The sequence below is a fragment of the Tiliqua scincoides genome, chromosome 8, assembly GCF_035046505.1.
Source record: "Tiliqua scincoides isolate rTilSci1 chromosome 8, rTilSci1.hap2, whole genome shotgun sequence".
In the NCBI taxonomy this organism is placed as follows: Eukaryota; Metazoa; Chordata; class Lepidosauria; order Squamata; family Scincidae; genus Tiliqua; species Tiliqua scincoides.
The window spans coordinates 33,481,363-33,497,442 of record NC_089828.1 but is presented as its reverse complement, the minus strand read 5'-3'; the positions used below and the strand labels follow the sequence as shown (position 1 = coordinate 33,497,442).

General features: G+C 46.2%; 1 protein-coding gene across 4 annotated transcripts in view; it reads left to right on the top strand.

Moving 5' to 3' along the window:
• The window catches only part of CSNK1G2 (casein kinase 1 gamma 2), a 61,233-nt gene continuing 45,153 nt past the window's right edge, over window positions 1–16,080 (top strand). For 2 of the 4 annotated variants that reach the window (XM_066636623.1, XM_066636621.1), the window contains exon 1: window positions 1–226. The gene's annotated coding sequence lies outside the window, so the exon portion shown is untranslated. The remainder of the gene's footprint in view (window positions 227–16,080) is intronic. The other 2 variants (XM_066636625.1, XM_066636624.1) reach the window with 1 other exon arrangement.

Below are 16,080 nucleotides of genomic sequence, written 5' to 3'. Positions count from 1 at the left end.
GTTATTCACTATCGCAGGATGCGCTGGCGGCGTGACGTCATCCTCATAGGGCGCCACTGGGCTCTACGCCTTTGGCGCAAAAGCGTTGCTCTTTGCCCATTTCTGCCTGCCTGGGTTGGGAGCAGAGAGAAAGAGGTTTAAAGAGACCACAGCAGCAGATGGAGGGGCTGGTGGGGGGCAGGCCTGTGGGCCCCCACCTCTGAAGGACCGGGGGGAAGGAAGCCAGGTGAGCTGGGGGAGGAAGGAGGAGGAAACTTCATTGGGGAAGGGCTTGATTTTGCTTGGGGGTTCCTCCTATTTTCTACTCTCTCCCCTTATTTTTTGGGGGGTTTCCTAATACAAGAATTTAGGGGCAGGGGAGGCCTCATTGTTTTGAAGGGGTCTTCCTTTACTGCAGGCCCCCCCTTCTCCCTGCCCCTCTTTTGTGGGGAGGAGTCACCAGGCCAGCACTTGAAGTGTGAGGGGAAAGGAATGGGGTGAGGGGCTTTAAACTTGGTAGAGGCTTTTTTTTTGGGGGGGGGAGACCTGTTGGCCTGTTGCTCCCCCTCTATATAGTTCTAGCCCCATAATTTTGTAACTGGGGAAAGGGGGATTGAGTGTGAAGAGGGAGGTGCCCATATTATTCCTATTTCCCCCCTCTTCTGATTTTAATACCTGTAGGAAGCTTCTCAGCCCCCCCACCCTTGATTTTGCATTTCTGGTAGTGTTTATTTAAAAAAACCCCAAAAAAACCACCACGCGTGTAAGGTTAGGTAACACTTTCTCAAAACAGTGTCCAAAACTTAAAATACCCTTTTTTAAAAAGTGAGTTTGTAGTGTGTGTATGGGTGGTGGCTTGAAAGGTATGGTTTGTATGCATATATGCTATTTATTTGTACTTGCTAAAGAAGGAAAGCAACTGAGCAATGGGTATGTACAGTATAATAGATATATACAGTATCTTTTAAGTAAAGCAGGGAAAACCAAATGGGGGCTTGGTGGTGGTGGTGATTATTCATAAAATGAAAAAAGTGACTTGCTGCAAATGAGTCTAGTCTTGTTTATATGTGTGTGTGTAAAATTTAATTTAATTTTCCAATTGCAACTGTTTTTCCCCACCATTCCCACCATGCAAAAGGTTAGCAACCTCCATAACATGGGTGTGTTTATAGAAAGAGAAGAAATGGGGGGGGGGGTTGGGAAGAGAGAGGGACGGAAGAGAGCAAGCAAAAATTGATTTTAAAAATAAAGTTTCAAACAGAAAAAGATTGCAGCAGGCATTCGAGGCCAGGAAGAGAGAGAATCTGTGCAGTCGTAGGTGGATGCAGTTTAACATCCGGCTGTAAAGAAAGAACAGCCTGGAGATCTAGGCCTGTTCAGTTTGTCTCCCTCAGCTTTATTGTGTCGGGTAGATACAGTTGATGCAGTTGAATCAGGCCTGCCTTTTATTCTTTCTCTGCTCTTGGTGCAAAATATATGTCATTTTGTTCAACGACAAAACGACATATATTTTGTTCAACTCTTGTTACCTCCTCACCTTCCCCCCCCCCCAAAAATCTGCTAACCAACTGTTGCAGTACTGCTTTTAAAGTCTTCTTTTTTTTTCCTCCCCCAAGGCTCTTTCTTATTGCGATGTGCGTTTTTTTGGTAGTGTCTTTGTGTGTTTTCAAAGGGGGGGGGGAATATCCATAAGGCTAGCAGACCAACTGCCTCTTGTTCTCATTCACTTCCCGAACCATAGTTTTATTCAGCCTACATTGCAAACTGGGAAACACTTTTGAGAAACACTAATAGTGGTGAGTTTGGAGCAAGTAGTATCCTTTGCATGTTAGTCTTCTATTTTTATTTTTTTTAATTTCTGGCAAGGAATGTCCTAAAAGGGAGCCTAATTTTCACATTCTGTTGTTAAAAATCCTTGGTGAGAGGATTTCTGTCAGAAACCATCTTTTGTAGGGGGCAGGGAATCGGATGAAGGCCTGTCGTCTGTTCTGCAGCACCCACCAGATCCATTTGCGTGTACTTCTCTATATGATGCCATATTTTTAGTTTTCAATAATTAACTTGTTACATGTGCTGGGTTGCAATGAAATTAGTTCTTGACTGACTATGAAGTGGTTGGTAGGCTGGTTGGATGCAAACCCTTGATATACAGTGAAAGGTAATTTTTTCATGTATTTTCTTGTATTTGCAAAGCTGGTTTGTTTTTTCTCTTCTTTCCCAACCCCACCTCCCCCCAGGGAAACAAGTGGTATGGTGTTTCTGAAGCCAGTAGTGTAAATCCTTCTGCCAGCAGAATGGTTGACCAGGAAGTATATAAAGTGTGTGTGTGTGTGTGTGTGTGTGTGTGTGTGTGTGTGTGTTCCCCCCCCCCCCAATTTTCTGGTTGTCAGTCAGATCTCAGAAAAATAAAATGGATGAGGAAGAGTCCAGAAATTGGGGAGTGATGGCATAGGGGCACAGTCACAGGAGGAGTATTTTGGCTGAGAAGGCTGAAAACCTCATGCCAAGTCTTGAAAAAGTTTGCATTTAGGCAGAAATTATTGCTTAAGCAGTGATCTTCTCATAGCACACTGACAAGGCACTAAAATTGTCAAGCACACCATCAGTTTTTTGATAATTGACAAGGCACACCACACTGACGACAGGGGCTCACATCCCCCAGTGGCCCTATTAACAAATGATCTTCCCCCAAACTCCCGTGGCACACTTGCAGACCATCCACGGCACACCAGAGTGCCATGGCACAGAGGGTGAAAATGGCTGGTTTAAGGTGTGTTTATACATGGTGCCACCTTCCTGTTTCTTGATATAAGAACACAAGAAGAGCCCCTCTGGATCAGGACAAAGGCCCATCTAGTCCACTTTCCTGTTTCTTGCAGTGATTCACCAGATGCCTCCGAGAGCACACAAGACAACAAGATACCTGCATCTTGTTACCACTCCCTTGTACCTGGCATCTTTCTTCAAAGTTTTCCTTGTCTCCTGTCCTGTCAAAATGTAGATTGTAAGGTCTTCATGGCAGAGAACTACCATTGGCTTATTCATTTATCATCCCAAGAACCTTAAGGGGGAGGACTTGCTTTCTAACTCCTGAGGGCAGGACTAGGACTAAGTGGTTGAAACTAAAGGGAAGAATTCCCTTTAGAAGGGAAGAATTCGGAAGAATTTTGTAACTGTACAAGCTATCTAGCACCAGAGCACTCTGCCCCATTCAGTAGTGCGCTCTCCCTCAGGTTTTCAAGCAAAGACTGGACAGCCACCAGTCAGGGGCCTGCACTGGGTAGGGTTAGATTATATGAGCTCCAGGACTCTCTTCAGCTCTCACGTTGTATGATTGTAGGGCTACAAAGTGGGGACTGCCCATGGCTTGTGGTTGGGAAGGGATTTGAACCTGGATCATCTTATTCCCAATCCAGTACAATTCATTGCACTGCTGTGGGTGTGGGAAAGAATAACTTCCTTGCATTGCACTGTGCTGTGCATTTATGGCTAAACTACAGTTCAGACTTGGGTCTGAGACCAATGTTGGAGCTACTGGACTGTGACGGGGAATTCTGCATTTACTTCTGAAGAGTGAGACCCAGAGTGATTTTCCCCCCCTCTACTTTGAGTTTGCATGTCTTCTGTGAAGTAAGCTTCTCTGTGTGCACACGACATAGGGAGAACCTGGAAATACATCAGCCCAGTAAATGTGCCTCTTTTGTAGATCTTATTTTCTTGGCGATGGGATTAATGTAGCAATGAGGTGGTAAAGCAGTGGTTTTTGAGATGTGTTCTGGGGGTTTCTCAGAGATGTGGGGAAGGGTATAAGTCATTGGTTGAGCCTTACATGCAGAAGGTCCCTGGTTCAGTTGCTCTCATTTCCAGGTAGGACCAGAGGAAAGTTGGATAGGTTGAACGCTTGCTGTGTTCACTCTCAATAAGAAGTCTAGTAATGGTAGGTGAATTTCCTGGAAGGGCAGGCCAGACATTCCTACCAGTCATTCCTTGCTATGTGTAAACCCAGAAGAGCAAAGAGCATGTGCTCACATGAACCAAAGGTATCTACCCACAATCACCAGCTATGTGCTGAGGATTTGCTGGTGAGCTTAGGGGTTCCTTGGCAGACAGGTTGCTGTGGAAGATAACAAGTTCAGAAACTGATGTGGTAGAGCATATGGGCCATGCTACTGCATGATGTGGGTCAGAGGCTGGCTTTCCTACATGTGTGAGAGGTGCAAACCAAAGTACCCTAGGCCAAGACCTTATCTCTCTGGTTGAGTTGATGGCCCATCTGTTTGCTTGTGCTAGTAGTTGACCGAGACAGAAATCCTTGTTTTTCTATCACCATGGGAGGGAGGTGGCAGGAAATATGTAGGTGATGGCTTTTGGTTTTGCTTGGTTCGCCTATCTCCTTGAGCTGGCTGAAAAGATAGTGAAGAGCAACCTCAAATTAGCTTTTTGTTTTCTGCCGACTGTGTTCTGGGTGTGTTGTCAGATAATTACCTTGGCTACTTGTTTCGAGGTTGTGTTCCGGGGGGACATTGGGGTTCCTCAAAAGAAACATGAGAAGTTCTTCAACAAGACCACCAGTCAAGGTGGTTCAGCTTCCAGCTTGGTCATGATGAGTAATCTTCCCTTAGAATGGGCAGGTTTGAGGAAGAGTGATGTGGTGTACATTCAGTTCATATAAGAATCTAAGATTAACCCTGCTGGATCAGACTAAAGTAGGTCCATGTAGTCCAGCAGCTTCCCTCCAACTGAAGCCAACAAGATACTGTGTTTCCAGGAAGCCCACAAGCCAGGCATGAAGGCAATAATCCTCTCCTGCTGCTGTTGCTTCCCAGCAACTGGTATTCAGTGGTTGACTGTCTCTGAACATGGAGGTTCTACCTAGCCACGGTTGATCACTGTCTTCACCTCCTTGAGTTTGTCTGATTCCCTTCTGATCTGAGACAGTGGCCCTCACCACACATTGTGATAGTGAGTGTCATAAACTAATTATGCTGTGTGAAGAAGGAATTTCTTTTGTCTGTTCTGAATCTATCATTGATGGATTTTTCCCCCCATGGGATGATATAATATTATGAGGGGCTTGAAGGAAAAATCACTGCCCAATTTCTCCACACCATGGTTAATTTATAAATCCTGTCTCTTTAGTTAGGAGTGCCAGGATGGTGTAGTGCAGTGGTTCCCAAACTTTTTCAGCTGGCAGCTCCCTTGACCTACTGGGCCATTGGCCGCAGCTCCCCATTAGGGGTATAATCCTATACCAGCGGTCGGCAACCTTAAACACTCAAAGAGCCATTTGGACCCATTTTCCAGAGGAAAAAAAACCTCGGGAGCCACAAAACCCTTTTGACACCTAAAATGAAGATAACATTGCATATATAGTGTTTTTTTTAACCTTTATGCTCTTATAGGTCCCATTTTTATAAAGTAGCCCCCTCTTGTAGCTTTTAGTTAGTTTTGTCATACATTCTTGTCCTGTGTTTTCAGGCACCTGGTCCTCTATGGTGTTTTGTCTGATTCCAAGGCCATTCTCTGCCTGGAGAATTAGGCCCACTTTAAGGAAATTAGCTCCCCTTCTTTCCCCCAACAAATGACCCTGGTTCTGCCCTGCAGTCCTGCTGGACCCCACCTCCAGGGTAGCTCCCCTGTTCAACCTGCAGAGGTCCTCTCTCCTGCCAGCAGCCTCCCACCACTACAGCAGACCCTGGATCGTCAGCAGGTCTTGGGCACAGCAGCCGCACTTCAAACTCCAGTGTCTCTAGCAGTCCCTTAGTCACAAAGTCAGTCAGAGTATCCAGGGCAGAGTCCAAAGTCAATAAGCCAAGTCACAATCCAAGGTCAGATTCCAAAGTCTGTCAAATCAGTCAGAGTATCCAAGTCAAAGTCAATAAGCCAGGTCAGATTCCAAAGTCACCCTGCACTCCTTCTACAACCCACAAACCCTTCCTGCCTCAGGTGCTCTTATATCCCTGAGGGCCCTATTGCCTTCAAGTGGCTGCAGCTGTGCAGCACACTCTGCTGGATGCCCAGGCCTTACCCTCAAAGGGGCCACTGCTGACACCACATCTACCTACTCACCAGATCTTCCTAGATTCCAATACAAGTGGGGGGGGGAGCAGATCTCTATACAGACCAGTGCAAAAACAGGGAGAAGGTGGGGGGGGGGGAAAGGGAAGATCTCTATATAGATATCACAGCAAGACCATTGCAAAACCCCTTGCACACAGAACCAACACATGGATGTTGGGGGGGGGGGCAGATCTCCATACATACCAGTGCAAAAACAGGGGGAAAGGTAAGTCAGCCCCAGTAGAGTCAACGGGGCTTCATCCCAGGGATGCACGGACAGGAGTGCAGCCTGCGAGTGGCTCATCTCCCTGTCTACTCAGAAGTCAGCCCCAGTAGAGTCAACGGGGCTCACTCCCAGGGGAGTATATATACACTGCATATATAGTTTGCACTCCCCTCTTGTAGGTCACAGTTATATAATACACTTCCCTCTTCTAGGTCCCACTAAAAATCAGGTCCAGACCCACAGTTGGAGAACAACTGTTTTAAATTGTGCACAGGTGAACTGCTTGTGAAGGATACTGTCATTCTTTACTGTCATTTACTTCTGTACTTCTGTAAATGCCTTTCCACACAATACTACCTCTGAACAAGACCACTTAGTACTATTTAACACTGTTCACAAAGGTGCTCCTGAACAAACAAGCTAAGAGTTCAAAACTGCATAAAATAAAAGGCATACTAACAGTGATTACTTCCCAACCATGAAATATGCTTTGGTGCTACATATACAGTATGTTACACATACAGTATACAAACATATACAGAATACCATCTGGTGCAGGGGTCTCCAAACCCCTTTCAAGTTTCCAAGTGAAGGAAATGGGGCAGTGAGAGTGTGAGTGAGTGACCGGAGGATGCTGAGTGGGGAGCTTGAAGGCTGTAATCCTGTGCACACTTTCCTGGGAGCAAGCACAATGGGACTTACTTCTGAGGAGACATGCACAGGATTGTGCTCTAAGCTTGGGAGGAGGACAGAGCAGCTGCACTCAATTGCTTGCTTTAGCCTTGGCTCCGTGGGGTCAGGGCTGCTTGTGGGAAGGGGGGTCATCAGGGTGTTCAATGGGACTTACTTCTGAGGAGACAGGCACAGGCTCGGGCTGCTGCTCCGGCAGGAGGGAACGGGCGGGGGCTAGCTCTCTGCAGAGGAGCTGCTCCGCCCTCTCCAGTGGGGCGCAGCTGCAGCCCGTGTGCTCAGGGTGTTCAATGGGACTTACTTCTGAGGAGACACACACAGGCTTGTGCCCTGAGCTTGGAAGGAGGACAGAGCAGCTGCACTCAATTGCTTGCTTTTGCCTTGGCTCCGTGGGGTCAGGTTCGTTTATGCACCCTCCCCTACACGGGCAGGCGGCTGGCGCTGCGGCTCGGGCGGCAGGGAACGTGCGGCGGCGGCGCGGGCTGTTTGGGCAGGAGCTGCTCCGCCAGGTGTTCATGCCCTCTCCTGTGGGGCGCAGCCGCAGGAGGTGAGGGAGCTGCGCCTGTGCGCTCGGGCTGGTGAGCAGCGGCAGCTTCACGGGAGGGGCGTGCCCCTCCCCCCACGGCTTGGCCCCGCAGGGAGCCGCAGGAGAAGGCTGAAAGAGCTGCTTGCGGCTCCAGAATGGCAGATTGCCGACCTCAATCCTATACATTGTAAAGGGCAGTGGGCTTTTCATGGGAATTCCTTGGCTCACTTGGCTGGTTTCTACAGGGAACCACAGTTTGGGAACCACTGGTGTAGTGGTTCAGGAGTTGAACTTAAACCTGGAAGATCCATGTTCAAGTCCCAACTCAGCCATGAATGTTCCTGGATGACCTTGGGCCATTCCCTATCTCTCAGCCTTACCTACTTCACAGGGTTGTTGTGAGGACAAAAGGAGGGGATAAAGTGTGTACACCATCCTGCGCTCCTTGGAGGAAGGGTGGTGTGAAAAATGTGAAAAATAAATGGTTGTGTCTTTTTTTTCCTAAATGAAACTCCAAACACTTGAACCTTTTGTGTGGGTTAGACCTGAGGGCCAACACCCTGCATCCACTGACCAGACACATTCAGATATGTCCCAGAACCCTTTGCAATGTGTAGGTGTTTCAGCACTTCTGTCATGGAGCAGAAAGGTTCCTTGAAAATTTGGCAGCACATCCCTAGGTTTTAAATGCTTTGTTTTTCTATTAACAAAGAATGGATAAATTTCACCTGGAGGCTGTGTCTGGCCTATGGCCGTTGCTTGCCAGCTGCAGTAGCTAGTTGTTACTCATCCACCTTTAAAAAAAAGAAAAAAAAAGAAAACCTAAAATCTAGAGAAGTTTAGGGCTAGTGAACAGACTTCAGCTTTTTCCCCTGCAAAAATCATATTTTTCTGTTCCTTTTGTCATCACACAGTACAGTGCACACTTTCCACTCTTCTTTGAGCTGGCTCTTAGCTCCCACACAACTTGAGTCTTGCAAGTATTGTCACCGGACTTAATACACATGAGTGACTCAGTGGATCGATGAAAAGCAGTTTTGCATTTTTATGGACAGTTGCTTTTTAGCTCTTGCTCCTTGACAGGCTAAATAAAGAAGGCAGTTCTGCAGTAGTTTTGTAAGAATGGAGGAAGAGCTTCACTGGATTAGACTGAAAAGTTTCCAAAAGGTCGCTGACCAGGTCATTCTGCAAAACTCTACCCTCTTCTTTTGACTTGTCCTTAGCACCTGCATTTGGAGGTAGACTGCCTCTGGGCATGGAGGTTCCATCTAACCATCCAGAGTAATAGATGGCAATGGGCCCCTTTAAGAAAAATAAGTTTGGTCCAGCAGAGCAAAATTTTTGCCTAATCCTGCATTTTAACTGTAGCTAGATGAGTTGAGGAAACTTCCAAGTGGGTATGAAGGCAACAACCTTCTCTTGTTTGTCCCCAGCATCTAGTATGCAGCGAGAAACTGTCTTTGTAGGTGGAAGTTCCCATTTAGTTATCATGCTGTGAACTGGTGAAATCCAGTGCTTCTCAAACTCCTACAAGGGTGTTGAGAGCTCTGTAAGTGTGTGCAAGAGGGACTATGGCAGCAATGCAATCCCCAGGATTGGGCTGCTGCCAATGATGGGATGGGTTTTTTACTTACTTGCAGCCAGTACTGGAGTCCTGGGGGTTCCTGAGAGCACTCTGCAGGGCTCCCCATGCATTGAAACATGTAAAAAGAAAAAAATGAGCACTTGCGGTTTTGCGATGAAAACATGAAGTGCCATTTTTTTGTTATTTTTAGATGTTAGGAGGCACAGGGAGCTTTGTGGAGGGCTCCCCAGATCCCCCAGGACTCCAGTGCTGACTACTAAGTAAAAAAAACAACCCTTCCCATCCCAGGCAGCAGTGTGATCCTGGGAATTGTGTTGCTTCCTTCCCCTCTCCCACCCCTTAAAGGGGCAGGGACAAGTGCTTACCTGGCTGGTGGGGCATCAGTTTGGGAACCACTGGTTTAATCACCTTTTAATAAGAATATTAAAGCCCTGCTAGACTTGAAATTTGGTTCTGTTTCTGACAGTAGCTGGCAGTATGTCTCTGGGAAGCCCATAACTGGGGCATAAAATTGAGAAGACCTTCCATGGTGTTTGCCCCATCACTGGTTCACAGGTTTACTGACTCTATGCGTGGAAGTTCCTGAGCTGTTCAGTGCTATTCGTCTCCTTCATCAGTCTGTGTACCCCAGGCCTTTTCAGCCTTCTCCCTCCGCTCACTACAACCTTTTATAGGTTCACTTCTACAAGTTCCACCAGAGGTAGCAGCTGAACACAGGACTGCTCCCCCCCCCATTTTGGGGCTTTGTTCTGCACTCTCCTTCCCCAAACCGCATCTTGTCAACTAGTATATCCTACCCCAGCCTTCACTTCTTCCAGTGGAATTAAGCCAAGTGGGTTAGACCACCTGGTCACATGACAAGTCCCACCTAGCCTAATCCATTAAAAGGAAAAGAAAGCTGTCTGTGCTAGCAGCCATTGCATCTTGCTGCTTTAAATTATTTCTTGCATCTCAGTGTTTCTTGAGCTGTGTGAAATTGGAGGGGGTGGGGTATGTGTGCCTTAGAAAAATGTTGGATGCTGCTACTCCAATGCTCTGTATGCCTCTGAGTAGGGAGTCTCATACAGCGTGATCCCATCTCTGCTACAGGCAGTCGGGTTTGTGACATGCCGAGGGAGAAACATGAGGCTGTGTGGGTGTGCTTCTTGCTTAGACTGAGGCCTGAGTATACTCCTACTCGCCTTTTAGTGCTGTGATCACCTGCATCCAAAATCAATGGGCTAGGGGCGACCCTGTCCTCCTTCCCAGGCCCAGAAGGAACTGCTGCACGTCCCACCTATCCTAATCTGCAGATTGTGCTGGAGTGGCAGTCACTCATAACTTGCCCAATAGGAGCTGGTTGCTGCTGTCGCAGAGCTGTAAAAAGGCGTATTCTGCTGAGTTAGGCTGCTAGTCCTTACCTCAGTGGTGCCTGCACTGGCTGGCAGCAGCTCCTCAGAATTTCAGGTAGGGTCTTTTCCAACCCTGTGAGGAGATGCTGGCAAGAATTGATCCTGGAACCTTCTGCAGCCAAACAGCCATTCACTGAACTACTGCCCTTAAAGTGCTGGAAAGAGTGACCAAAATGGTCAAGGTTTTGGAGCACCATTCCTCTGACAAAAGGGTAAATACTCTGGGCCTAATATTCAAAAGGAATACTCTGCTGGTATTCATTTGTATTGTGAGCCCTTTTGGGACAGGGAGCCATTTAGTTATTTGATTTTTCTCTGTAAGCCGCTTTGTGAACTTTAGTTGAAAAGCGGTATATAAATGCTGTTAATAAATAATAATAATAATAATAATAATAATAATAAAGCTTTTCTGGCTCTTTAATTTAGCCAAACAGGTAACTTAATGGGGAGGCATGGCCAGTGTTTATCCATGGTGTGGAGGAAGAGGGTAGAGAAAGGGATTTCTCCATCTCTCACTGTGTTGGAACACAGAGTTGCAACCAATGAATGTGGTTGGCAAGAATTTCAGGACTGACCAAAGAAAGTACAATGCCGAATGAACTTGTGGAACCTGCTGCCACAAGATGTGATGGCCAGTAGCTACGCAGAGAATGGGTCTAGCAGCTATGCATCCTTGCAGCTCCATCTTTAGAGACAGTCAACCTCCTGAATAGTAGTGGTGTGGGGTGGGGGATGATGGCAGTAGGGAGGTCTTTGCCTTTTAAGTTCTGCTAGTGGCCTCCTCAGAGTCATCTGGTTGGCTACCACTGGAGACAGGATACTGGACTAGATGGTCTCTTGCTCTGGACTCCTCTACGTTCTTGTGTGACTGATTGAATCTGTGTAGTGGCAGCTTCTCCCCTCCCTGCCACTTTTTGTTCTTGGCAGTGAAAACCAGCCATGGGGAAGACTGCCAGTTGAGTGACGCAGTTGTGTCTTTGAAGTGCAGCTTCAGTGGGGGATAAAGAGTGTGACATCTCCACTGCCTCACAAGAGATGTTGTGAAGGGTTGAACTTGGATCTCCCTGACCCAATTTGGGGCTTCTAGCTATGATGTTGTATCAGTTTCTTGTTGCTGTACTTGTAGGTCTGAGATAAAATCCTAAAATTTTTGCTTTCCCAGAAAAGTTGTGTTTAGCTAGTTTATAAATAGCTATTTGCCTTGCAGCTTCTAGGAAGGACCTCTGGGCAATCAGTAAGTTGGGAGAAGGCTGGTGTTCTCAGGCTCTTGATGTGGCAAAATGTCTGAGTTTGTGTGAGCGTGGAGGGGGGATTGGCAGTCTATTGACACAAATAAGTGTGTGTTTTCTTAAAAGCTTGATTTCCAGTGCTCATTGATACCTGGGAAACTAAGCTAATGGTTTGTTCACTAGGACTTGCCATGGTAAATGGATTTCTCCAATGCTTTATGATTGGCTTCCAGTTTTCTTTCCAGGCGTAATTCAAAGTGCTGGTTTTGATCTATAAATGGCCTGGATCCCAGGTCATCTGAAGGATTATCTTCTCCTGTATGAAGCTGCTGAGCAATAGAGATCATCACCAGGGGCTCCTGCCTTTGGAGGTCAGCCAGGCGTAGGGGCTTTGTGTAATGGTGTCCAAGCTTTGTAATCCCCTCTCTAGGGCAATCCCCAGGGGTAAAGATCTGTAGTACAGTGGCAAAGCACTCTGCTTTGCATGCAGAAGGTCTCTAGTTCAATCGCCAAGTAGACTGGGAAAAATCATCCTTTGACCAAAACCCTGGAGACCTGCTGCCAGTCAGTGTTGACAATGTTGAGTTATATGAACTCTGTATAGTAGCTTCATATGCTCACTTGCTGCCGCTCTGACTGTAGTTCAGATTCTAGACTAAGTCTGTCCTGTTCATGTGGGCTTTTAATAGTAACTAATAACTAGCTTTTATCAGAGTCTGTATTATAGAGCTATATGTATGACTTACTCTTGTTTTTTAGGGTTCTTTCCCATTTAAATTGGACAATGGTAATGCTAAATTCATAAGTTACTTCAAAGGCTCTTATAGTTGGAAAGGCAGGTAATACATTTTGTGAACAAATATATCCAAGTGGGGAACCTGCAACAAAAGGTTGCAGCTTATCCCCAGCTCCTAACAAAACCCTTTCTGTACTCTGGAGGTATATTCTGTTGCAGAGTTGGGAGTGTGACAATCTCCTGTGTAGACATGACCCGAAATCATTTGACCTTTTGTTCTCCTCCTTCCCCTCTCTTCTTTTAAGTGCTCTTTCAACTGAGACCTGTCTGTTTTAATCTGTCTTCTACTGAATCTCTGTTGGTCTCCACAGTCCTTTTTATTACTATTGTTAAAATGGAACAGATGGAATTTTGGAATTGAAAACAAAATTTTCATTTGTGTTTAAGAAAATCAAAAACTGGAAGAGATCAGGTGCTAGGCTCACACCTGCTGGTAACAGTGGCCAGCTGCTGAGAGAAAGGAGATGATGTGACCCACTGAGTCATGCCAGGATCTGTCCTGGGACCGGTGCTTTTCAACCTCTTCATAAATGACCTGGAGACAGGGTTGAGCAGTGAAGTGGCTAAGTTTGCAGACAACACCAAACTTTTCCGAGTGGTGAAGACCAGAAGTGATTGTGAGGAGCTCCAGGAGGATCTCTCCAGACTGGCAGAATGGGCAGCAAAATGGCAGATGCGCTTCAATGTCAGTAAGTGTAAAGTCATGCACATTGGGGGAAAAAATCAAAACTTTAGATATAGGCTGATGGGTTCTGAGCTGTCTGTGACAGATCAGGAGAGAGATCTTGGGGTGGTGGTGGACAGGTCGATGAAAGTGTCGACCCAATGTGCGGCGGCAGTGAAGAAGGCCAATTCTATGCTTGGGATCATTAGGAAGGGTATTGAGAACAAAACGGCTAGTATTATAATGCCGTTGTACAAATCTATGGTAAGGCCACACCTGGAGTATTGTGTCCAGTTCTGGTCGCTGCATCTCAAAAAAGACATAGTGGAAATGGAAAAGGTGCAAAAGAGAGCGACTAAGATGATTACTGGGCTGGGGCACCTTCCTTATGAGGAAAGGCTACGGCGTTTGGGCCTCTTCAGCCTAGAAAAGAGATGCCTGAGGGGGGACATGATTGAGACATACAAAATTATGCAGGGGATGGACAGAGTGGATAGGGAGATGCTCTTTACACTCTCACATAATACCAGAACCAGGGGACATCCACTAAAATTGAGTGTTGGGAGAGTTAGGACAGACAAAAGAAAATATTTCTTTACTCAGCGTGTGGTCAGTCTGTGGAACTCCTTGCCACATGATGTGGTGCTGGCGTCTAGCCTAGATGCCTTTAAAAGGGGATTGGACAAGTTTCTGGAGGAAAAATCCATTATGGGGTACAAGCCATGATGTGTATGCGCAACCTCCTGATTTTAGAAATGGGTTATGTCAGAATGCCAGATGCAAGGGAGGGCACCAGGATGAGGTCTCTTGTTATCTGGTGTGCTCCCTGGGGCATTTGGTGGGCCGCTGTGAGATACAAGAAGCTGGACTACATGGGCCTATGGCCTGATCCAGTGGGGCTGTTCTTATGTTCTTATGATTGTAGGTACAGGTAGATTTGTTGGACCGAAATTGGGTCAGTACAGCCATTGGGTTGTACTGGTACTTGTGTGCAGCAGCCCCCAGGACCCCCAAAGTCTGTTATTTGAGCCTAAAGTACAGCATACAGACAACACAGCTCGGTTTACTAGGCAAAGGTGGAAGGCTTGGCTTGAGCAGAACCTGAACCCAAACCCAAAAACCTGCTGAGAAGGATTTTTGGGTGAACTGGAATTGAACTCTTAATTTCCTCTAACTCTGACTAACTGAAGAAGGCAGCAGGTAGTAAAAGTTCAAACAAGCTGCTCAGTAATTTGGCAGTGAACGTTGTCGATATGATTTATTTTTCTTTATTTGAGAATACATAAACACATTTTTCTTCACCTTAAAGTGAGTGTATTTGTTTTATAGAGTTAGATTGCAAGCAAGAGAGTTTTGACACAACCCTGCATGAAGTGTCTCTGAACCAGGTTCTGGACAACATTTTAAAGTTGGTGCCTGAATCAGAAGTGAAGAGTTTAAAAAAAAAAAAAAAAGTAATGAAGCTGAAGTGGAACTGAACTTGCATTTTAAATGGTACAACTTCCTGCTTTCAATCACACTGGCCAGGGTTGCATCCTGCCGTTTCCTCCTGTGTCTGGTGATGGCTCAAAGAGTTGAACACACACCATCCTGGGTAGTGTGCTAGGCCTTCTTCTCCAAACCTGTCTCAGGGCTATTCTATTTCAGTCGACATGTGTGAGGCTTGTGTTACTAAAGCTCCTCTTATTAGAATAAGACCTTGTATGCAGAAAACTCACATGTTAGAATTCCAGCTGTCTCCTTGACATGCTAGTTTTCTACATAGGGATTTCTCCTCCCCCCCCTTGAATAGAACATTCGGCTGAAGTGTGAAGTGGTACAACCAGAGATGGATTTGGGAGAATTAGGGCCAGGTTAACCCTTGGCCTCAGGCCTTGTTTTCCAATTCAAGCCCTGGAATGCCAGGAGCACTACAACATGGCCACACTTGTAAGTCTACTTGGGCTTTCTGTGTTCTTATCTGTAACCTTTATAGATTTGCCAGGGCTGGCCAACTGAGATAGACACCTCAGGCAATGGATTGGTGGTGGAGCTCTCTTCCATCTTCCTCCACTACCTGCTCCGTCAATTTGAAAAGGAAGAGGGAAACACAGTGGTGGAGGAAGTGTGGCAGTGAAGAACATGTGGCACACTGCCTCAGTTGACTGGGAGATCTTGGGCAGGTACTGTAACTTATGCTGTGATTTTCTTTTTTTGGAAGACCGGAGAATTGCAGGGTCAGAACTATGTTATATAAAGGAGTGTGCTTGTTTTTTTCAACCATGAATTCATTGCTCATCAAGTTCATCTGGAGACCCTAAGTTCTAGTGTTGAGAGAATTTCCCTCTTATTCTCTATGCCATGCATTACTTTATAAACTTTGGTTGTGTAAGATGCAACTGGTAATTAGCTAATTGGTAATTAGATTTTTTTCAACCATGGTGCTGTGGTTCATTGGTGTGTCACGAATGGTCCACACATGCGCAATGGGAGTTTGGGGGAGGGTCACTTCCTCTCAGAACCACTGGGAGATGTGAGTCCCCTGCCTGTAGCATGGTGTGCCTTGTCAGTTGTCAAAAAACTGGTGGTGTGCTTGACCATTTTAGCACCTTGTCAGTGTGCCGTGAGATAAAGGATGAAAATCACCCCACTTATGGAATTCTCTCTTCAGGGAGGCTTGCATGGCATGGCGCCTTTTGATTTTCCTGAGCCTTTTAGAAATGGTACTTTTAGTACTGTTTTGTTCTGTCTGAAAACTTGAGTCTTTTGCAGAAGGGCTTCTGCTCTTCCCCTTGATACCCAAAAGCAGGCAGTAGTATCTTCCATTAAAATTGGGTCTATAGTAACAACATTTTCTCTGCACTTCACATCACTGTGCCACATTTCTCCCTTATTTCTTGTTCTAGTCCCACCTTTTCCTTCTGGTCTTCTGCCATACCTCCTGGCTGTTTTCTT